This window comes from Manis javanica, chromosome 7, assembly GCF_040802235.1.
Source record: "Manis javanica isolate MJ-LG chromosome 7, MJ_LKY, whole genome shotgun sequence".
NCBI classification, from domain to species: domain Eukaryota; kingdom Metazoa; phylum Chordata; class Mammalia; order Pholidota; family Manidae; genus Manis; species Manis javanica.
In genome coordinates, this window is record NC_133162.1 from 80099603 (window position 1) to 80122714 (window position 23112).

General features: G+C 44.4%; 1 long non-coding RNA gene across 1 annotated transcript; it reads left to right on the forward strand.

Moving 5' to 3' along the window:
- The first annotated feature begins 176 nt into the window (after positions 1-176).
- Positions 177-9308, forward strand: LOC140850598 (uncharacterized). Its single transcript, XR_012133539.1, has 3 exons — positions 177-289; positions 8759-8830; positions 9177-9308. It is a non-coding gene; the product is annotated as an uncharacterized lncRNA (long non-coding RNA).
- Positions 9309-23112: the final 13804 nt, after the last annotated feature.

A 23112-nucleotide genomic window follows, 5' to 3' on the forward strand; every position in this document is an offset into this window, starting at 1 on the left:
AATGAGTGTTGTGATTCCCCTGCTTTGAGGATGGGAGGTTCTCTGAGCTGCCTGCCAAGGAGACTGGCTGGTGCAGGATGGTGTGGGAGGGGCAGGATCAAGAGCAGGGGGCTCTAGGAGGCTGTGATGACAGCATGGTGGGTGCAACCCAGGCCTGTCCTCGGCAGCACAGGGGCCTGGGAGGGAGGCAGCCAGAGGACTGCTGGTGGGTCTTGACAACCAAGTGGACATAGGAGCAGACGACACTTGGCTGACCTCACACGTGTGCTGCAGATAATAGAGGAGGCAGGTGGGTCATGTGTGTGCTGGGGGCTGGAAGGGAGGAGGATCAAGCTCAGTTATGCCTCAGTGGGATGATGAGCACAGCTCTGAGCAGAGGAGTGACAGCATCACCCCTTCCTTTCCCTCTTGGGGTGAGATCCTTTAGGTGAGCTCCACTGCAAATGTCAGCACCCGGGGGAGAGGTAGGGCCCCTCTTGTCTCTTTGGGTTTCCTGGGCCTTGGGTCCTCCCTGAGCCAGCTCACCTGTGTCTGGAGCCTGAGCCACATGGCTGTATTTGTGCGAAGTGGGGTTCTGGGCAAGAGGAGGGGGAGGGGCCTAATGTTGGTAGAGCACCTGCTATATGGTGCAGGCCAGGCCAGGTGATTAATGATCAACCTGTAGTCACTCTGAGACTTAGATATCGTCACACCTATTTTAGAGAGGAAGAAACTGAGAGGTAAAATGGCTTGTCCAAGGCTGTGGAGCAGTTGGAGCAGTTTCTTGTGGTTCTGTATGGAGATGGTAGGTCCTTTGCCCTGGTTGATACCCACCTATGCAGGGTCTGCATTTTCTTCAGTATGAGCTTACCCCTGAGAAGGTCACAGCCAGACTTCTGCAGGAAATGTAGGGCTGGACGAGTGAGTGATTAAGATACAGGTAGGTTTCAGGCTTGGAATCTGGGTCCCCTGACAAAGACCAGCTGGGCCAGAGCCCAGAGTCAGGAGGGGAGTGTGAACTGGGTTCAGTGAGCTGCAGGTGCCTGGGCCCTCTCAGTCCTATGTGGGCTGCAAGGGCATCTCTGTGGGCATCTGCAGCAGCAGAAGCGAGCCCTGAGTACATGGTGCTGTGTGGAGCACTCCACGTGACTTGGTGCACATCTTGGGGGGACTGGGTCCTGAAGCTTGGGCAGGCTTTTTCAAGAAGAAAGGTTAAACAGAAGACAAAGTGTCCAAAGACCTGGGGTGTGAGCCTATGGTTTATGGATGAGGATGGAGCTTTGGTCTCACATACCATCCCATCTAACCTCCTCAGCCACTCAGCAAAGTAGGTGGTGTTCTCACCATTTTACAGATGAGAAAATGAAGCTCAGAGAGGTTGAGTGGCTTGTTCAGGGTCATACATCAAAAAGGGGATGGAGATGGGATTCAAGGCTAACTAAAGCTGGTGCTTTCTGAACTCAAGCCAGTGAAAATCTGCCCCCATTCTTCTTCCTGCTACAGCTACTCAGTCAGAAATTTATTCCTATAGGGAGGTGTGCTTAAAGATGTACAAGACTCAGAGATATGACATGGTCAAATATGTGAATGAAGCAGGTCTCCTAGCTGGGTCAGAGGCTACTCCTGCTGTGGGGGAAAGCCTTCTGCTAGAACCCCAGGTGTGGGAAAGCAGGAATCTCCCAGGCATAGGCCTGTGGGAGGGGCCAGATAAGGCAGCCTGTGTGTTGTGACTTCCTCTGGACAGCTGTGCCCAGCACCAGTTGGGCTGAGAGCAGACCCTGGTTCAACTCTGCCACTAATCAGCAGAGTTCCTAAGCTCCCACATCCCTGGTACTACCACACAGCTTCCAGCCCTCCATGGGACAGCCTGGGACACCACCCAGTAAGTCCCTCCAACCTTGCCCTGCCAAGAGAGTGGTCTTTGCATTGGGAAACACAGGGGAGCACAGAGGCCCACTCACCGTGACAGAGTCCCCCTCAAGACAACCGAGTGTGGAGGGCACGGCAGCCCACAGACAGGACATGGGCTGCGTGCAGGGTACCTGCCCTGGGCACCACTCTTCGTTTCTTGGAGCAGCAGTGAAGCAGTGGGAAGGAATCTGCTCCTGCCCAGCCAGGCCTGCACTTTGCCTGTGATACCAGATATGACTTGGAAGCCAGCTGGACATTCCTGCATCAGGCTGTTCAAAAATGGACCACAGCCCTGCCCTTCAGAGAGGCCCTGAGTGCCCCCTGCTCCACCCCCTCTTCCTTTCAGAGGCATTGCTTTCCCTGCCATGCCCACCCCTGTCCCAAGGGACCAGGCCTCTGACCTTGGAGAAGCCCTTGGCTAACCCTGTGCCCCCCCTCTGGCTCTACTTGTTTAAAAATAGGCCCATTTCTCATCTTGCTCCAGCCCAAAGTTCCACACCCAAGAAGCAGATGCAACCTTGGGATTCCCTTTCCAGCCAAGGGCAGAGCAGGACCCAATGCGCTCGTGGGCCTGGCGAATGAGATCACAAACTCTACAAATAGCAGCTCATGCTGCACAGTCAGAAAAGAAGTCAGCTTGTGCGATACTTTCCTGTGGCTGCCCTAACAAATCGCCACACCCTGGGTGGCTCAGAACAACAGAAGTTATTCTTTCCCAGGTCTGGAGGTCAGAAGTCCAGAATCAAGGGGTCGGCAGGGCTCTCTATCTAGGGAAGGACACTTCCGTCCTCTTCTACCTTCTAGCGGCCCCATTTGTTCCTTAGCTTGTGGACACATCACTCCAGTCCCTGCCTCTGTGGTCACAGCACCTCCTCCTTTTCTGTCTCAAATGTTCCTCTACATTTCTCTTCTGATAGGATACTTGTCATTGGACTTGAGGCCCTCCAGGATTCTCTAGGATGATGTCCTCACCCCAAGATCCTTAATTCTATCTGCAGAGAAGCTTTTCCTAAATAAGGTCACATTCAAAGGTTCTGGAGATTAGGACATGACATATCTTTTGGGGGCCACCATCCAGCCCACTGCGGCTTGTCATACATTAAATTTGCTGAGTTGGCCATCAGCAGGTGGGCCAAATGAGAAAGTCCAAGAAAAGAGATTTGCAACAGAGGGATGCAAATGTGTGGGGTGCCTGCTCCTCTGCCATCTAGGGCACACCCCTGGGCCAGGTATATCATGCTGATTCTGAAGGTGATTCTTTAATGGTGAACCATCACTGCCTAAGCCTAGGGCTCTGGAGAAGGCTGTGTGTCGCCTGGGCTCGGCAGAGTTTGTGGGTCAGCCGCCCAGCCTCAGCTATCAGCGGGATTAGTGAACCATCAATAGATCCGGTTGAGCTAAGACAGCTGGAGTACGCAGACCACACATAGGCACTTGTTTTTTTGGCTATTGAGGTGATGTGGCGTGATTTGTAGCTTGGCATTTGGCCACTACGACACTCATGAAGTGGGTCAGCTGTCACTGTGTCATGATGTTTGCTGAGTAAAATGACCAGAGTGTAATTGCATGGGGCATGGAAAGAACACAGGCTCTGGAGTCACACCAGCTCTGGGCCCCTCCCACCTCCTACTCCGCAGTCACTAGCTGCTTGTGGAAATTCTCAAGTCTGAGACAATTTTCTCCTGAATAAAATGAGGAGGGACAAATCCTTCTGGAGACACTGTTGTTACAAAGCTAGATTTGATCTCCAGGGACTGGCACATAGTGGGCACCCACTGCCTGGCTGTTCTGATTTCGGGGTGGGTTCTTCCACATCCAGAGAAGCCTGGACCCTCCACTGCTGCTCCCTCCCCTTCTCCCTTTCTCAAAGTCCCCCCACATCTTGACTACTCCCCTGGCTCACAGGGTCCCTGCAGCAGCTTCCTGACCGCTGTCCCTGCCCCCGGCCCTTGCTTTGGGCCTGCTTCACCAGCAGCGAATGCCAGTGACCGCTCTGGTTTTGTCACATTCCCTGCCTAAACGTGATGATTTCTCAGCCCTGCTGGATCAGAGTCCCTCAGCATCAGCCCCGCCCACATGGCGGCCCCAGGTGCCCCTCCCCTCTTTCATGCGGTAGATCCTGGCTCTGGGAGCACTGCTGAGAGCTGCTGTCTCCTCCCCCGTCCCATCTCTCCCTCTTAATCCTCCTCCTTTCATCCCTCCTTTCTCTCTCCTGTCTGTCTCTTCTTCTCTCCCCTCTGTGTCCGTTCTCTGCGTTCCTGTAGCATCTTGTACTCCCCACAGCCACACTGAGTTGAGCCTCTCTGGGCTGAGTGCTGTACTAGGTTCTGGGGCTTTGCAGTGCACACAAAACTCGTAGCCCTCCTACAAGATGTAGAGTGTCATGGTCCAGGGCCCAGGCTCTGGGGTGAGAGTGTCTGGGATTGAACGGCCTGTGTGACCTCAGGCAAATCACTCCACCTTTCTGGGCCTGATTTTTTCTTGGCTGTGAAGTTCCTGTGTCTTCAGGTTGTGGCAAATTAAATCCACACAAAGCACTGAGGATGGTAGTGTGTATTAGTCTGTGTAAGAGCAGGCGTTTTTCATAGTGGAGTTTACAGTAAATTGGACAAGACAAGCAGTCATGTAGCCATTTGATAAGGGAAGCAGGAACACAGTGAGAGGACAAAGATGGTGTCTCACCAGCCAGGATACCCTTGAGGGATCACGAGATGCTCAAGGACAAGGACTCTGTCATGGTCGTCGACACCATCTAGGGCTTGGTGCCCCCTGGTTCCTGGGTTTGACCACCTTTGAGCACCATGCCAATCTGCCCACACCCCCTGCTCTAAGTTGCTGCCATCTTGAGCTATGACAAGTCCTAGGAGAACTGACTCCCTCTCTCCTGGGGCCCATGATGCCCCTTAGTAGGTGGGTCCTCTTTACACCATTGGTGTCAAAGTGAAGGAGTAAGGATGGAACAGGTCAGGCAGAGAGAGACTGGGCACTGGGTCCAGACAGGGTGGATCTAGCTGAGGCCAGAATCCAGGTAAGTGACCCGAGAGACATCAAGTCAGGTGGTGAGTGTGAGACACTGCCAGGAGCCAGTCCAAGATTAGAGCTGGCAGGTGGGCAACAGGGAAGGCGTCAGAATTAGGGAGCTCACAAAGAGTGTTACTCTGGGCAATCTGGGTATGGCCAGTCCCCTCTTAAAGAACTCTGACTGACCCAGCCCCACGTAAAAGCCCCCTCTAGTCTTAAAGGACTGGTATCAGACAGGACTCAGCATCGGGCAGCCAGGGGCTTCCATGACCCATGAGGAAGTCTTGAGAAAGGAAGGAAAAAAGGAAATCTTGAGAAAGCAGGTGGCATTTTCATCTTGCTGATGGACTGGCTTTGAAAAAAGTAGCCTCTGCAAGGTAGCCAGCTGGCCTGGTAGATGAAGCTGTGAACTGGCCTGGTCATTCTGAGCTTCCAGGATCACTGCTGAACCATCGGGGCCCTCACAAGGACAGTGGGTGTAGTAGGGTGCAACCCTCCTGACCCAAAGGTCTGGAGACTGACATTGGATGAGGTAGAAATGTGTCCTGAACCTCTGGATATTTTGAAAGACAAGCTATCATACCAAGTGAAGAAAGAGATTTGAGGATGTACTAGCAAATTAAAAAAACAAACAAAAAGACCTATGGGAAGACTAGACGCGGAACCTCACATCAACCATGGCCTTGCTTGGCCTTGCAACAGTGAGAATGTCGGTAGAGTCCAAGTGCACCATCTCTGTATCTCTCTCTGGTAAAAGATCTAGTCATATATTTTATCCATTTTCTTATTGGGTTGTCTGCTTTTAATTTTTTAAAACTGAGTTTTGGAAACTCTTTATATACTTAGATTGAAGACATTTGTCAGATGTGAGGTTTGCAAATATTTTCTCCAAGTCTTTTCATCCTCTTTTGCAGGGCAAAAGTTTTTAATTTTGATGTGGCTCACATCAAATAAGTGACATCAAATGTCTGTTACAGATAAGTGTTGGGTCTAAGAATTCATTGCCTAGCTCTAGATCCCAATAATTTGTCCCATTTTTTTCTTAAAATATTTATATTTTAAGGGAGAAAGGTTTAGGTTTAACATTTGAGTCTGTGATCCCTTTTGTGTTATTTTTTGTGTAAGAGGTGAGACTTAGTTTGAGGTTTATTTATTTTTTTATGCCTATGGATTTCTGACTGCTCCAGAACCAATTTTTTTTTTTTTGTAATGACTATCCTTCTTGCATTGAATTGCTTTTTGTATCTTTGTCAAAGCTCAGTTGGGCGTTTTTACGGGCTGAATCATGGCCCTCCAAAACTTGTATATTGAAGTCCTAACCTCAAGTATCTCAGAAGGTGACTGTATTTGGTGAGAAGGTCTTTAAAGAGGTTATTACATTGAAATGAGGTCCTTAGGGTGGGCTTTAATCCAATATGACCTGTGTCCTCGTAAGAAGAGGCGGTTTGGACAAGGGCACACACAGAAGGAGGACCATGTGAGACACAGGGAGAAGATAGTCATCCACCCAGGGAGAAGGGCCTCAGGAGACACCAGCCCTGATGACACCAGGACCTTAGGCTTCTGGCCACCAGAACTGTGAGAAAACAAATTGCTATCATTTAAGCCACTCACTCTGTGGAACTTTGTGTGGCAACCCTAGGAAATAGATACAGGTACATTTGCACAGATCCATTTCTCAGTTCTCTATACTGTTCCATTATTTCATATTTCTACCCTCCACAAGTACCACCCTGACTGGTTTACAGTTGCTTTATTGTTACATTAATATTGAGTAAAGTGATTACTTCTATTTTATGCTTTTCTTTCTCATTTAAATTATTTGAGGGTTTGTGCCCCTCAATATAAATTTTAGAACAACCATGTCTATGTCTATAATAAAATCTTCCTAGAATTTGATAGGAATTACATTAAACCTATAATTTAATTTGGGAAGAATTGACATCTTTACTATGTTGGGTCTTACAATCCATAAACATGCTCATGGTACATCTCCCTTATTTAGGTCTTTATTTGTTCATCAGCATTTTATAATTTTTAGCATAAAGCTCCTGTATGTGCTTTGTCAAGTTTATAACTAAGTATTTCATTTTCTTGGGATCAATAGTCAAAGGTACTATGTTTTTTGTTTTGGTTTAAAAATGTTAATTTGTGTACAAATTCATTTACTTTTGTGGTTTGGTCTTATATTCTGCAATCTTGCTGAATTCACTTGTTCTAGAAATTTTTTGGTGTGTGTGGATCTCTTGTTTTTTTTTTATGTAGACAATCATGTCATCTGCAAATAAGGACAGCTTCATTTCTTCATTTCCAATCTGTATACCTTTTATTTCTTTTTCTAAGCTTTTTGCAGTGGCTAGAATTTCAGCTATGTTGAAGAGGAGTGGTGAGAGCAGACATCGTTACCTTGTTCAGTTTTTCACTATTAAGTACAATGTTCTAGGATTTTTTATTTTTTAAGTTGTAGGTTTTTGTAAAGGCACTTTACCATGTTGGGTTGGTGCACCTCTGTTCCTAAGTTACTGGTAGTTCATTGTTATTATTATTATCATAGATGGGTCTTAGATTTTGTCATGTTTTTCCTCTGTCAACTAATATGGTCATATGTTCTTTTTCTTTAGCCTGTTGATATGGCAGATTACATTGATTTCTGAATGCTGAATAAACTGTGCATACTTAGAATAAACCCCACTTGGTCATGGTGTATATATATTTTTATTTTTATCTATTTTTTATATATCAATTAGATTCACTAATACTTTGTTGATGGTTTTTACCTCTAATTTTGAGGAAGACATTGGTCAGTAGTTTTCTTTTCTTGTGTTATCTTTGCCCAGTTTTGGTATCAAGGTAGTACTGGTCTCATAAAATGAGTTGAGGATTGCCCTTTCTCTTACTTTTTTGCTGACATTATATAAAATTGATATAGTTCTTTAAATATTTGGTAAAATTCTCTAGGGAAGCCATTGGGCCTTGAGGTTTATTTTTCAGGAAACTTTAAATTACACATTTAATTTCATTTATGGTTATAGGACTATTTAGGTTATTTATTTCATCTTGGTTGTGGTTTGTAGTTGTAATTTTTGAGGACTTGGTTAATTTCCTCTAAGTTATAGAATTCATGAATGTAAAGTTGTTTGTAGTATTCCTTTATTATCTTTTGAATGCATTATCTGTAGTGAATTTTCTGTTTTCTTTCTGGTGTTGGTGATTTGTGTCTTTCTTCTTTTCTATCTTTGTCAGAGTTGCAGAGGTTAATGAATAATTGACTTTTCTTAAGTAGATTTTTGGTTTTATTAATTTTCTCTATTATTTCGTTTCAGTTTCATCAATTTTCTTTCTTTTGCTTTGGATTTACTTATTTTCTCTTTTTCTAGGTTCTTGAGGCAGGACTTAGCTGATTGATTTGTTCCTCTTTTCCTAATGTAAGCATTTAGTGTTATAAATTTCCCTGAAGGATAGTTTTATGGATATAGAATTCAAGGTTGACAATCTTTTCCTTTAACACATGAAAATGTGGAGTCACTTCTTCCTGGACTCTGTATTTCATATAGGAAATCTGCTTTCATTCAAACTGGTGTATCCCTATAAGAAAAGTCACTTCTCTCTGGTTGCTTTTAAGATTTTTCCTTTGTCTTTATTTTTCAGAAGCTTACTTGTAGTGTATCTTGGTGTGAATTACTTTTGGTTTGTCCTATTTTGGGTATGCTCAATTTTTTGAGTCTGTCAGTTTATATTTTCCCACCCAAATTGAGACTTTTTAGCTATTATTTCTTTGAAAAAATTTCAGCTCCACATTCTTCCTCCAATGATTCAAGTGTTTGATATTTTTTTTATTGTCCAACAGGTCCCTGAGTTGTGTTGATAGATTCCCTTGTTTGACTGCAGTGCATTCTCAAGTAACACATAAAAGTGTGAGGTGAGTACACTTTACAAATTTTGGCGCCTGTAAAAATGTTTTCATTCTCTCACATTTCACTGTTGGTATGAGTATGGAATTTCAGGTTGAAAAGAAAATTGTCTATCAGTATATTTAAGGCATTGCTTCAAAATCTTTTAGTACCCAGTGATGCATGGTTAAAAGCATGGATGGTTTTCCTTCCTTTGTAGGTGACTAAAAAAATTATTTTTCCTTTCTGAAAACTTCAAGGTATCTTCATTTATCTTTATACAAAAACCCACAAAGTATTGATTCCATAGCTCCATGTTAAGTCTTGAAATCTGTTAGTATAAGTCCTTAAACTTTGTTCTTTTTTTTCCCTAAGGTTGACCTGCCTGCTCTACATCTTTGCATTTCTATGTACATTTAGAATCATTTGCCAATTTCCACAAAAATACAACCTCCTTGGGTGTTACTTGGGATTGAAATAAAGTATTTCAATTTGGAGAGAATTGATATATTAAAAAGGTTGAGACCTTCCATCCAGGTATAGCCCTTTTTATTTTTCAGGTTGTTTCTTATTTTCTTCACTAATCTTTAATAGTTTTTAGAAAATATACTTCTTGTACATTTCATGTCAAGTTTATTTATTAACATTTTATAATTGTAGTTGTTTGTGCGTGGGGTTTTTTTTATCTCTTTTCCTGGTTATTGAAATCTCACCAGGACACAAGTTGTTCTGGGGCCCCTATGATGTCCTGGCTGGCAGTGAGACAGACAGGGCTTATGAGGACCTCTGCATTGTGGACTCCCCTTTGTCACTGTAGCTGATAGCACTTATGGATTTTGAGAGTTTGTAAGCAGGAAAGGGATATAGTCCAATCTAAGTTTCAGGAGGAGTCTTTGTCTAGAGTGGCTGTGTTCAGGGGCATGGAGCTGGGGCCACGACAGAGGCAAGGACACTGATTTGGAGAGCATTGTCACAGGAGTGGTCCCAGCATGGATGGCTTTGAAGTGAGGGGAGGGATCTCTCCCTCAGGAGGTCATGTCAGTGATCCTGACTAGTGGCTTCCTCAGCTGTGGGCACTAAAACACTCCTTCTTCACTAGAAAACACACTCTGAAGTGGCTTGCTCTCCATCCCCAGCGTGAACCTCCACAAACACCTCCTTTCCTGGCTCCCATCTCTGTGGCCAGTTTGCCTCCCTTTTTCCTTATTGCCTCTTGGGGTCTCTGCTGAGTCACATTAACTGCATCTCTGAACTTGGACCCTCATCACCAGCTCAGCACTGGGCAGCCTCACATAGCTTGGCTGCTGGGTGCTAATCCTGGCTGTGCTAAACTTGATTTCTTCATGCATCTCTGGACTTGGAGCTGAGGCTGTTGGCCTTTCTGTGGAGAGGACTGATGGGGGAACTGACTCAATTTATATCAGTCATCACCCAGCAGTTCCACTTAGACGGACTCTCTGCCTGAAAGGATACTGTGCCTAAAATCCAGTGGCTTCTTGAATAACTCCAGATCAGTTTCCATTGAGGCTGGGCTGGAGAATTTCTGGAAGCAGGTAGGACATAGTTCCATCACGTGTCACTTTATGTTGCTTCTTTCTTCCTTTGGAAAGGCAGAGAAAATGAAGAGCCACTGGAATCTACCAGCAAATGCCTGATTGCTCTGCCATGCAGCCAAACCTGTCCTCAGCACAAACCCACCTGAACTGGTAGCAGTGTTTAATCATTTTTCATAGCCACTAATGAAAATAGCACAGCCTCTGGCTGGGTAGTCCAAAGTGTCCAACAAATGAATTCTGAGTCCCAGGTGAGAACTCTAGATCTGGATGGCCTTGGATCAACTAATGACATACCTTGTGCAAATTTTAAACCTCCCAATAATGTCCATGCATGTGGCCTAATGGTACTATAGAGATTTTAGGACTGGTACATATATTAGTCACTGTAATTAAAATCCTGGAGTTATATTGTATGTTATTTGTATGGCAGTTTGTGATGTGTTTAATGCTCCCAGTTTCAAAATTATTATAGCTACTGTCCCTGGGCTGGCCAAAGTGATAAGCAAAGTAAGAATGTGTTCTTATTCCCTCTTGATGGGGCAGGCGGGGAGGAGGATGCGTGTGGGATTTTCTTATAAAGAGACCAAATGCCAAATAAAAGAATTCCAGCTGTGCAACAGGAAAGTTGAAATGGTTTGTTAGGATCATTAATATTGCAATGAAAACTAATTAAACCTGGAGCTAGAAGGAGTTCATTAGTGGTTTGGAGCCAAGGATTCTGCTTCTGCAGAGCTGGTTATAGTACTGCAGAACTTGGAAAATTGTCAGCTGGGCTTGGGGTCATGAGGCTCTTTCCTTTTCGTGGCCTCTGGAATTGGGCTTGCACCAATGATAGGCACTTGGTAGACATGAGCCAAGAGATATCCTTGGAGTACCTGAAGTACTCTCTGCCCCTGCCCCCAGGGAGGACCCAGACAATGTCAGACCTTTCTGGGTGGGCCACCCCTTGCAGGCCAGTGAGGATGAATTTTTGAAAATAGGGAATTAAGGGGCAGGGATTTTTTCCAAGCAATGGGAGAGGTTTTCACATTGCAACTTGGATCAATTCAAACCGTGAGAAATAAAGGTGGCCCACAGCTTAGACAGTAATTTTGTGCTACTGAGGTATTTTCACACACATCTCATTTGCTTTTCTCTATAGTCTTCTTAAAATCTCTTTATCACTTCTCTCCCCAGGTCAGTTTCCTGAGAGAGAGAAGGCTGGTTTTGCTACAGGTTGGGTTTCCCGGGCAGCAGACTCTGAGCTGGGATTTTGCCGGCAGAGTGTCTATTAAGGAGGGCCCTTGGGACCAACCCCTGTAGAAGGGAGGGGCTAGAAGCAGGCAGAGGGAGAGTCAAGCTTTGATCCCGTCCAGCATCTCTGGGAGCCCACTGGGGCTGAAATGGCTCTTCAGACGTCTTGTGAGTTGGATTGAGACAGCCAGTTCTTTGTCCTTTGGCTTTGATCAGTCACTGGATAGGGGCCACTCAGGAAGGGGGGGGCCCTTGTGCCAGGTGGCTCCCTGTTGACAGGACCTGCGAAGAGGCTGGTAGCTAGAGGCTCACCACCCACAGCACCCGCAGCAGCTGGGGCAGCAAGTCCTTCTCCTCAGGGGGTTCTAGGTGGCACATGGCAACATCCTCCACAGTTTTGATCATCATAATCTCTTTTGACCCTAGCATAGTACCTGTCATGTAATAGGTGTTTAATAGATATTAGTTAATGTAGAAAAAACATTCCTGTTTCACACAGAAAAAAAACAAGGCTTAGGAAAGTGAAGTAAACAGTGAACTTGAGTTAGAGGATGGTCCTTAACTCTTGGCCACTGTCTCTTATGGCTACCCAGGAACAATGAAGTATATGAAGGGGGGCCTCTGGGTGATGATCATATGACCCTTGGTACAAACAAAGTCATGTTCATCTTTCTACATCCAAAGAAGATAGCTAGGTTTTCTCTTTTTCAACATCTTTCTCCAAATTCCCAGCCTAGGCGGGCCTTGGGTAAAAGACTGTCCTTGGTCTCAAGAGAAGGACAGGGTCTTATCTAGCAGGCCAAACAAACTTTTCCTTGAGTTTGAGACCCCAGAATGAAAGGCAGGCCCTGCTGTCCACACTATGGCTCGGCAGCTTTGGCCAGCCCAGAGGGCTGCCTGGCTGGTGTCCAGCAAAGGGGACAGAATCCATGGGCACACAGGCCTAGAGCTCCAGGCAAATTGCCCTGAGATGTCTCTGGATAGTTTGTTACAAGGTCACAGCCCCTGTGCTTGCATTTGAGGCAAAAACAAAAGCAAAAATAAATCTGATAAACAGACAAATACGGCAAAAATGTTTATTTTCCTGATTTTTTTGTCTCTTGAATTTAGCACTGTTCAATGTGCCATGAGTGATTACAGAAGAGCCAAACATAGTGTTCCCCTAGGAGCAGTGGAAAGCAATAGGGAGGGGCAGCTGGTCACTTCCAACTGCAGGCATCCTCTTCCATTCATTCCCATGTCACACTTGTGTCATAGGCTAGAAGAGACTGGGATGTACTGTTTAAATCACTTTGCTGTAGGGAGCTTGTTTTGCATGTTGGGAGCATAAAATGCTGTGCATCTCTGAGTAGGAGACAAAATCATTTTTGCATTGTGGTAAAGACCTTTCTCAGTTTTTTGAGTCAAATCTCATGTCCCCAAGAAAACAGCCCTCTTTCTTCCACAGCCCAGAACAGGCACACTTTAGCTGCTGGATCCATGGGACCCAAAGGTTCCTGAGAGTATCTTGCTCAAGTCCCATCTTCTAGATGAGGACATCAACGTCCAGGAAAGTAAACAGCTGCATGAGGGGCATGGAAACGAAGTTGTTGGAATTTGACAACATTATTAACCCTGTTCATTATCCTGTAATGATCCCATAAGAGCTCATGAAAAATGTTAATTATTTAATTGCACACTTTATCTAGATAGTATATTTTATACACTGTTTAATTGTCACCATCATAATTAATGGTGGTTAATTCTTCTGGACCTGAAAGCAGGCTGTTGAAGGGGGTACTTAAATATCTTCTTTTGCACTCCAAGGTGAAGCCCAGGCAGCCCTCTGCTTTCTGTTTAACCACAGACAGCAGAGAGAGGGCATGAAGAACACATTTGTGTGCCACCATTCACTGGCCCTGGTTCTTGATGGTCAGCCATCATTTCCCACTGTTGTGGGGGAGACACATCTCTGGGACACCTCAGGGTGCTCCATGATGCCTAAACAGTCAATCTGACTTGCCTGTAGGCCTCCAAATGCCATCATTTCAGAGGAGTGGGAATTTAGGAATCAACTCTGAACCTTTCTAGTCTACCTTTCAGAATTATTGAGATAATTTATAATGTTTTGGGCTAAGTTCAACTGCAATAGAATAGAGAATTTAAAAACCGTGGTTGTTTAAAAATGGCTGGAGCCAGGCAGCCCAGCAGTACGAAGGCAATCCCATAATGCCGTCATGTTGCAGGCTCCCCTCTTTCTCCTTTGCAACCTGATGTATGGCTTTCATCCTCAAGGTCACCTCATGGTCCAAGTTGGCTGAAAAGTTCCAGCCATCATGTCAGCATTCCAGGCTGGCAGTAGGAAGGAAGGTGGGAAGACTGAAGGCTGCTCAGCCTAACTGAATAGAATTTCCAGCATAAAACAATTGTTTCCATAAAACAATTCCTGTGCACTCCTGTGGTCAGAATCAGTCACAGACTCACTTTAACTGTAAGGCAGGGAGGTAAATAAAGATTTTCACGGTGTATTTTCTCCCAGCTAAAAAACCAGGGCTCTGTAACTAAAGAGGAAAAGAGGAAAGTGGTTGGTGTGGACAATTACTGTCTCTGCTTCTAGGTTCCATGAGATAAAACATGCAATATGTGGCATATGGTTAGGTTCTTATTTATTTAGCAATCATTTATAGAGTGCCTCCACCTGTTAAGGCAGAGATTACAGAGAGAAAGTTGTCCCTCTTAGGAATTCTTGCTCTAGTGCTCAGTCAGCACATGAAGGCATGGACATTCTTCAAGTGGACGAAGCATCTTTGATGAGTCTGCTTCTGATCAATGGCACTTTTGTGGTTTTCAAAGCATGGCTGCTGCAGAGCCAGTCAAGCAGGGTTGTTGGGGTGCCCATGGTCTGCCCAGTCCTATTGCCATAAGTTATGGGGGCTGCTGAAAGAGGCTGTTCATGCTGCGTGGTGAGGTTTGGTGGGAATGGCATAGGGAACCAGAGAGCCCTGGGTTCAAATCCTACAAATAGTGACACCCGCTCTCAAAGTGGCAAACTCCAGGTCCCTGTTCTGCCCAAAGTGGATAAGGACCCTTACCTGACAGGACCGTCTTGAGAATAGTGCCCAGCCTGGCTTTTGTCAAGATGCTACTGCCGCTGTCATATTTAACAGCCACTCTGAGAGCCCCTGAGTGGGAGGAAGTGCTTAGCTTCATAGTAAATCCCACTTTCCTTTTCTGTAAAATGGAAATGATTTCTACATTTCGGGCTGTTGTGCAGCCTGAATGGGAATGATGTGTGAGCAGCACCTGCATATAACAGGATCCATATGTGGTCCCCTTATTCTAAACTGTAATCTAATGCAAGAATGCATTATTTGACATTTGCAAAGCATGGGCTTACATTGTCTGCTTAAAATCTTCTTAGGTCAGGACCTGAAGGGGCAGCCTCCGAGATGAGGGTTTGCTAAGGAGGTGCACCCAGGAGAAACTGGTGGGGGTGGAGGGAAGGGCAGGGAAAGGGCAGAGGCAGGCAGGGTGTGTCCTGCAGAGGTTAGCCTCTGCCTGATGCCAGGAGACTCTGGAGGGTTAGTTCCATGGCAGTTGTTCCAACCTAAGGCTAAGGGGCTCAGCTTCCAGATTCATACCCATCAATATTGGCTAGGGGGCACTTTTAGTGGTTGGTGTGCGCTGGCAAAGGGGCTCCAGCATGCCGAGGGCAGGCTTCCTTTAAAGGGGAGGGAAAAGCACAACTGAGCTGGGAGAGATATGGTCAAAGAGATGCCAGGGGATCTGGGCTGGGCACTGATGTCTCCACTATGGTAAGTTTAATGTGCTTTTCTGTCTGGGTCTCACAAGACCACAAAGCCAAAATCAAAGATGTGAGGTGCACACATATTCTAAGTTGAGGGTCTAGACATATCTTCACAGGACAAGTCTGTGATCAGTCATAATGGGTCCTGGTACCTTTAGCCAATCACCAACCTCTTGTGTAGGTTCAGGCTGGGAGTTGGCTCCACGTAAGGATTCTTTGAATATGGAGTGGGTGGGGGGAGTGTTTAGGAGAGCTCAGTCTGAGCATCATGGAGGGTGTGGGGGTACAGGACACAGAGAGCAGTGGGGGAAGGGGTGTGTGTGGAGAAGGTGGTGGGGAGACGGGTAGGGAGAGGGAGAGGGGAGAGAAAGATTGAAAGCTCTGGCTGAGGAGGAGAGGGCAGAGGCACCACAGGGAACCCCGCAGTGGTGGGAAGGCTCCTGTTCCCCTCCTTCCTCTCCCCCAGCCCTGCAGGGCGCAGAAGCAGCAGAAGGCAGAGGGAGGGGTGCCAGAACCTGGGCAAGAAAGGCTGAACCATGCCCTGCTTCCCTACTGGGTAGAAGGGAAATTTTAAATTGACAAAAGGTGGAGCTTTTGATTTCCATTTCTTTTTAGTACCCGAAAAATAGATTATCAAATGGCTGAAAGCGACTGAAGGGCTTAAGGGGGATGCTCAATGCTGTCCAGGCGCAAGCAAAGGAGATCAGACATTCCCTTCCTCGATGCATGGCTGAGGAGGAAAAAAATCACTTTCTGTTTGTACCTTTGAGTCTAGTTCACTGAAGATACGAATTGTGCATAATTTTTAATGACACTGGAATCTTTAGTTTGCCTTGATTTATTTAATTATTTCCCTGTTGTTGGACACTTGAATTTTATTTTATTTTTGCTCTTAAGAATAATATCTCAAAACCTGTGCATAAATGCTCATAACAGCCAAAAACCGGAAACAACTCAATTGTCCTTCAGCAGGTGAACTGTTACACAAAACGGGGGTCCATCCATGCCGTGGAATTCTACTCCACAGTGAAAAGGAGCAATATATTAACACATGAAACGACTCGAATGGTCTCAAGGGAGTTCTTCTGAGGGAAAAAAGCCAATTCTAAAGGGTTGCATACTCTCTGATTCCATTTATATAACATTCTTGCAATGACAAAATGATAGAGATGGAGAACAAATTGGTGGTCAACTAGGGTTAGGGACAGGGATAGAGGAGGCAGGTGGGTGTGGCTATAAAAACACAAGGGATCCTTGTGGGATAGAACTGTGCATATCTTTGCTGTGGAAGTGCTTCCTCTGATCTACACAAATGATGACAATGCATACGATTATATACACACAGAAGAGCAAGTAAAGCAGGGGAAAGAAATATGGATAATGATGTTGTGTCTATGTCAACTTCCTGGTTGTGATGATTGTACTATAGTTATACAAGATGTTACCTTTGGAGAAACTGGGTGAAGGGTATCCTGAATTTTACTGTATATGTTCTTACAACTGCTTGTGAATCTCAATGATCTCAAAAGAGGTAAAAACAGAAAAGTTTCTAACTGAAAAGTGCGAATCAATGTAAAGAATGTATCAAATAATTGAAGATAAAGATATTGGGAGCATGCTAGTATTGTATTGATTATTCTTGTACTTATATCTTTTGGTGCTTCTCTGATTATTTTTTCATAGGATAGATTTGTAGAAATGGAACTATTGAATCAAAATGTATATCTTTTAAATGCTCCTGATACTAATTATCAAACTGTTACCAGAAAATCTGTACAATTTATGCACCCACCAGAGTTTGTTAATCTTTACAGTTTAATCTTTCAATATTTTCCATTGTGGTATTTTTTACTGCAGATCTTAAAAGTGTCTCTACTATCCCAATATCAGTAATTACTGGCATGTATTTACTTCTTTTTTCTAATATTTTATTATACATAAAAATTCCATTTGATGAGTAATCCACTTCTTTCCCCTTGGGTGTGATGCTCCCCCATCATCATCTCAATTCTTATATATTTTTGAGATTTATTTTTGTGCTTATTTTGATCTGTTTGTAAATTTTTCCACCAATAAAACAATTGTTGGAACTTTAGAATACACTTTAAAATTTGGCAGAACAGTTCCCCCTGCTTTTTAAAACTGCTTCCAAATTTTGTCACTTGTTTCTTAGATAATGTTTAGAATTATTTTATAAATATTTGTTTCATTTAAAAATTTCTGGCATATTGACAGTAATTGTATCAACTACTTAATTGTAATGTAGTTAACAATTATTTATTTATTTATGCCTACTAACGTGACTCTAGAACGACTTTGCAATATACTTGTAATTCTTCTATTTATTCAGTTATTACTTTTTCTATTTTAGAAAACTTCATGTTGACTATACATGTATTGAGAAAGTTATTTGTGGTTATTTTATACTTTAAAAGTCTATTATGAAGAAGCTATTTCATTATCCCTTTTCAGTAACCATCACTGACATTTAGCAATGTTCTTGATTTATGTTTACTTATCTTGCACCCAATAATCTTACTGATTTAAACAGGTGTTTTTGGTCAATCCTCTTGTGCCTTCTTAGTTTATCACCACGTTGTCTGTAAATAACATGTTCCTGCATTTTCTTTCCTGGTGGTCCTTCCTCTTCTCAGTCTTCATTGCTCAAGACAGAACTTCCCACTAAAAGTTCACAAGTCCTGGGGGTAGTGGGCTTCTTTTAAAGAATAATTTAGAAAGTATTAAATGAATTAAGTGCTTTTTGGCTTAAGGTTGGTATATACCATTCAAGAATATAACATTCACTTTTTAAAATTACAAATCATCTGTATATTCAGTTTCCTCAAATGTGTTTTCAGTTTCTGTTAGCACCATCATTTTATAATGAGGTGGGTTTCAGCCCTGGGCAAGTTCACTCTGGATTCTGTGAGACTGAAATATGACAATGAAATGTTCCAAGGTAAAAAGGGGCTTATAACCAACTTTATCCTCATGGTGGTAGGTTAAGCGCTAGAATTCTGTGTGCCTCTGTCTCTGCCCTTCCTTCAGCTTCTGCCTCAGGCACTGCCTCCACTCTAGGCTCTGCACTCACCTCCAGCCTCTGCTCTCCTCTGCTTTTAGCAGTGGGCAGAGCTCTTTTTATAGCAACACAGGCAATAATGGCTTATCACCAAGGGGTATAGAAGCATGCACTGATGCAGTAGGCTAAGTATTGTATCATTGCATGTACACAGTGGGTGAGTTGGTTAGAATCAGGTGAGGATCCTGGTCATGCAACTTCCATGTTTCCCTACAACATCTCATAGGTATGTGAGTAGATTTCCAAATATTTAATCTTCCTTGCACCTTCCAATAAAATCACCTTGATCAAGGTAGCGATTATTTTACTGTACAGTCATATTTGATTTGCTACTATTTCTGCCAGGACTGGCTACATAATTTTTAGGGCCCAGTGTAAAGTGAAAATTTGGGGTCCCTTATTGAAAAATTAATAAGAATTTCAAACTGGTGACAGAGAACGTTAACCCAAGCACAGGGTCCTTCTGAGCACAGGACCCTGTGTTGCGCACAGGCAGAGTGCCCATGAAGATTGAAAGGGATAGAGGGGATAGATGAAAGAAAGAGAGGGGATAGATGAAAGAAGAGAGGGGATTAAACCTCAGCAGTTCAAGCAGGTTTATTGCTAACCTGAGAGGGACCCCTCTGTCCTGGCCAGCAGAACAAAGAAAAGAGAGAAAGAGAGAGGTCTCAACAGGTCAAGATGCTTCTTATGGCCAGGGTTCTTGGTGGGCTCTTTAAGGGGAGGGCTCAGGGGAAGGGGGGGCTTGTGGCTTGCTGACATGTCCTCTTGAGAATGCTTGTAGCCTAGGTAAGATGATACCTAGGTCTCTCTGAGATGGTGGGTGGGCTCATTGGAAAGGTGGTACTCAGGTCTGGATTCTATCAAAGCTGATCCTGAGTTTTGCTTTTCTGTTTATACACAAAGTTGAAATTGGTTCATCGTTGCTTTCTGTACTCTTTTGGTCAAGTTTTGATACCAGGTTACGTTCATTTCAGAAGATAAGTATGGTAACTTACCGTACTTTTTGTTTTCTAGAGTTTATAGAGCCTGGGCTTACTGTTCCTTGAAAATGACATAGACATGTTCATTTAGCCGTGGGGCATTGAGGAATTATTTTGAAATATTTTTAAAAATTGCAGCATGGATATTGTTACCCCCAGGTTTCCTAATTTTCTAAAGCCAATTTTAACTACTTGCCTTTTTTTCTAGAAAATTGGTCAACTTTATCTGCATGTTTTTGCTCTTTGGAGTAAATTTCAATGTGAGATGTCATCATTTTTGAAATTTCCTTATCTTTGTTACATCTTATTTCACATAACTAATTATATTTATTTGTCTATCTCACTATTTTCTTGATTAGGTTTACCAGAAATTCCTCTTATTTTATAGGGATTTTCACCTAACCCTCACACCCCTAACACACGAAGAGCCAATTTGAGGAGGATTTTTGAATTACTTCTTCTTAGGATGGGAGTCTTTCCTGCTGTTTTGATTTGTTTGCTGTATTGATTTCTGCTTTTACCTTTATTGTTTCCATCTACCTGTCCCATGTAGGCTTTCTTTTGTATGTGTGTGGTTAACTTCTTATGTTCTTGACTAATCTTCAGTTTTTAAAATGTACATATAATGAAATCACTTGTGATTATAAACTTGTTTTCTGCTTCCACAGAAGCAGATCAGGTCACATTTCATATTCTTTGAAATTCAGTGTTTTTGTTTTTATTGTTTTCCTCCCAGGAATCTTTAATTGCAAAAGTTTCCTCTATAATTTGAGTTAGTTCAGAGTTCCCTCTCTCTTTTTTTCTATTCCCATTGGGCTAAATTTCAATTGTGTGTAAACTTTGTGATCAACTTCTAGTTTTGCTGTGCTTTGTTTTAGACTGTTGTATGCATAATTTCTGCTTTTCAGGTTTTCGTGTCTTCTCTTATAAATGTCCTGAGATACCTGATAAGTAGGCATAATCACTGTAGGGCACAAAGTCTAAATTTGACCTGTTAATCCAATTTCATTAATTATAATTCTCATTGCATGTCCCTCATTTTTCAACTATGTGGCTTGTTAAAGGTTAAAAGATGTATGTTAAAATGTATGGCAATAATTTTTCCTTCCAGGGCTTTATATCTACTGAGGCTATTATTCTGAAGGTGAAGTTCCCTAGGTATTATGTATTTACTCTGAATGGTTTCTTTTGTTGGCTTCAATGTTCCCTTCTAGAGTAGCTTTCTGGGAGGCATGCATTCTGTTTTTTGTAGAACACTCCCTACTATTTGTGATCCATTCCTTGGTCCATGGTTTACTTTTTCATTGTTATCTCCTCCTTTATTCCATACAGGTCCTGAGAGCCACTACCAGTCCACTGCTTTGTCCCTGTGCCCAGCACAGTCCCTGGCACACACAATGCACACCATAAACATGTAGTCAGGGCACAGATAACAAATGACCCTCTTTGACATGTTAAGTAGATTTTTTTTTAACCTTGAATTTTATTTTATCTGAAAATAACCTGACTGCTCCTGTTCTTTTCTCCCTCTCCCTCCTCTGGTTCCTGGTACTGCAGCTGTCTCCTGGAGGAAAAGCCCCACCTTCCACTCTGGTTGGCACCTCTTGGCCTATTTGCCCTGCCCTTGCCTCCCTGGGCTCTGTAGCAGAAGGACAGAGTGAAGGATTGCTGGGTTTGGAGTAGGTGACCCAGCATGAACTGGGTTGGCCATCTGGGAGACCTGGAGGACACTAACTCTTCTGGACCTCAGCTTTATTATTTGCTGTGAGGATAAGTAAGATGGTGTGTGTAAGGCACCCAACCTGCACAAAGTTGATACTCAACTTGCTGCCTTCTAGTCCTGTCCTTCAGGTGGAAACAAAAAAAAAAATGCCACTGCCAGAAGGCTTCTGACTGGCCTGTGAGTGGGCCTGAGGTTTGGGGACTGTTGGTTGTTATAGGTGCCAAAGCCACCCTTGAAAGAGATGCCAGTGGGGAAGAGGGACACAAGTGCCATCCTAGTACTAGGGAGTGGCCTTATACAGCAGTCCCATGACTTATAAGCCCATTAACTTGTCAGGGTATCTGCCCTCCACACAGGGGTGCAAAGTGACGATGGTTATCCACATTTTATTGTTGGGAATGGGGTTAAGAGGTTTGTCCTGTGTACACAGTGAGTCAGTAGGGAGCTGGAATTATTATCTTCAATTAACTCAGGGCCCTACTTTGGAGAAACTCAGAGTCATCTGGTCTCGCCTGAAATTTCTTCCTAGCAGCATCAGAAATGGTGATGGCACCTATGCACCATCTGACAGTCACATTTCTTGGGAAGACAGGCCTTTTGATGCCCTTTCTTAGGGTGAAGACACCTAGGTGGGATCCTCAACCTCTTTGAGGTCTCAGGGAAGGAGACAGTGTCAAAATGGACATGGAGAGACCTGGAGTCTCAATTCCTGGGACCCCTCAGTCAGGCCCAAGAGTAAGGAGTGCTCTGATGCCCAGCTCCTCTGAGGCCAGCCACCCTGCCTGTCTTGGACAGACTGACCTCAGATCCCTGGATTGAGCCCCGTACAGCGGCCTCTCTGAAGGGTGGGTTCTTGCCCTGGTACCCGGGAAGTTAGGTATCTAATGCTTCCCAAGCCCTGCCTCCCTGGCAGGGGAGGTCAGCTTACAAGCCCGGCCTGAGGAGGGCCCCCATTAAGGCCTGGTGGACTCAGGACCCAGCCTGAGGTGGGGGAGTCCCTGGACCTTAGGAGGAGGTGGATGAATTCAGTGTCTTCTTCCTGTGCTGTAAGCTCCCCTCCTCAGCTGCTCTCCCTCTCAGAGGCCCTGCATGTGTCCAACCTACTCAAAGGCTAAATGCCTTGACATCAAGAAGCCACTGTGTGTTTTCCACTTCCAGTCATATTTATTCATTTTCCTGTGCCTCTCACTCTCCCAGCCACAGCCTCAGCTCCAGAGCCTGACAGACAAATGCCTGCCCAGAAGCCCGGGGAGCAGAGGCCTGCTCTCAGTCCCGAGCAGCTGGGCCCAGTCTGGCCCAGCACGGAGGGCCACAGTGATCCAAGCTTGGCTTTGCAAGGACTCCTGGCTGAGCAGCCCCAGCAAATGTTGGATTTCAGTGCCTCTAAAGTAAGAGGCATACTTTCTTGCTTCCCTGGGGTGTCCTGAGAATGAATTATTTACTATTTGTAAAGCACTTTGTAGGGTACAGTATCATTATACAGGGACCACAGGGCTCAAATGCAACGCTGGATGCCTGACAGGGCGGTTGTTACTATTAAGCATTTATATAGCACTTTACATTTGTGGAGCGCTTCCCAATCATTTATTAGTTAATTCTCCCAGCACTCTGGAGCTGTCAGCGGACTTAGGTCGCCATGTTCTCCCACCTGGAAATGAGGTTGCTGAGGTCAGGAGAGGCTGGCGGCTTTGCTCAGCGTTACCCAACATGGGTGGCCAGGAGCTCAGGCCACACTGGGTGCAGGCTGGAGCTGCCCACTCTGCTTTTGACTCTTGAGGGAGTTGCAGATTTCGTTTCTTGCAACCTTGTTATCAACCCACCTCAATTCACCAGTGAGGCCCCCTGCAGGGGATTGCTGTAATTTATGTCGTTGGTGACATTCCCAGGAATGCTCTTAATTTATGACCTTTATCATGAAGGAATGAGCACTAGCTTTGGAGTCAAAATCTA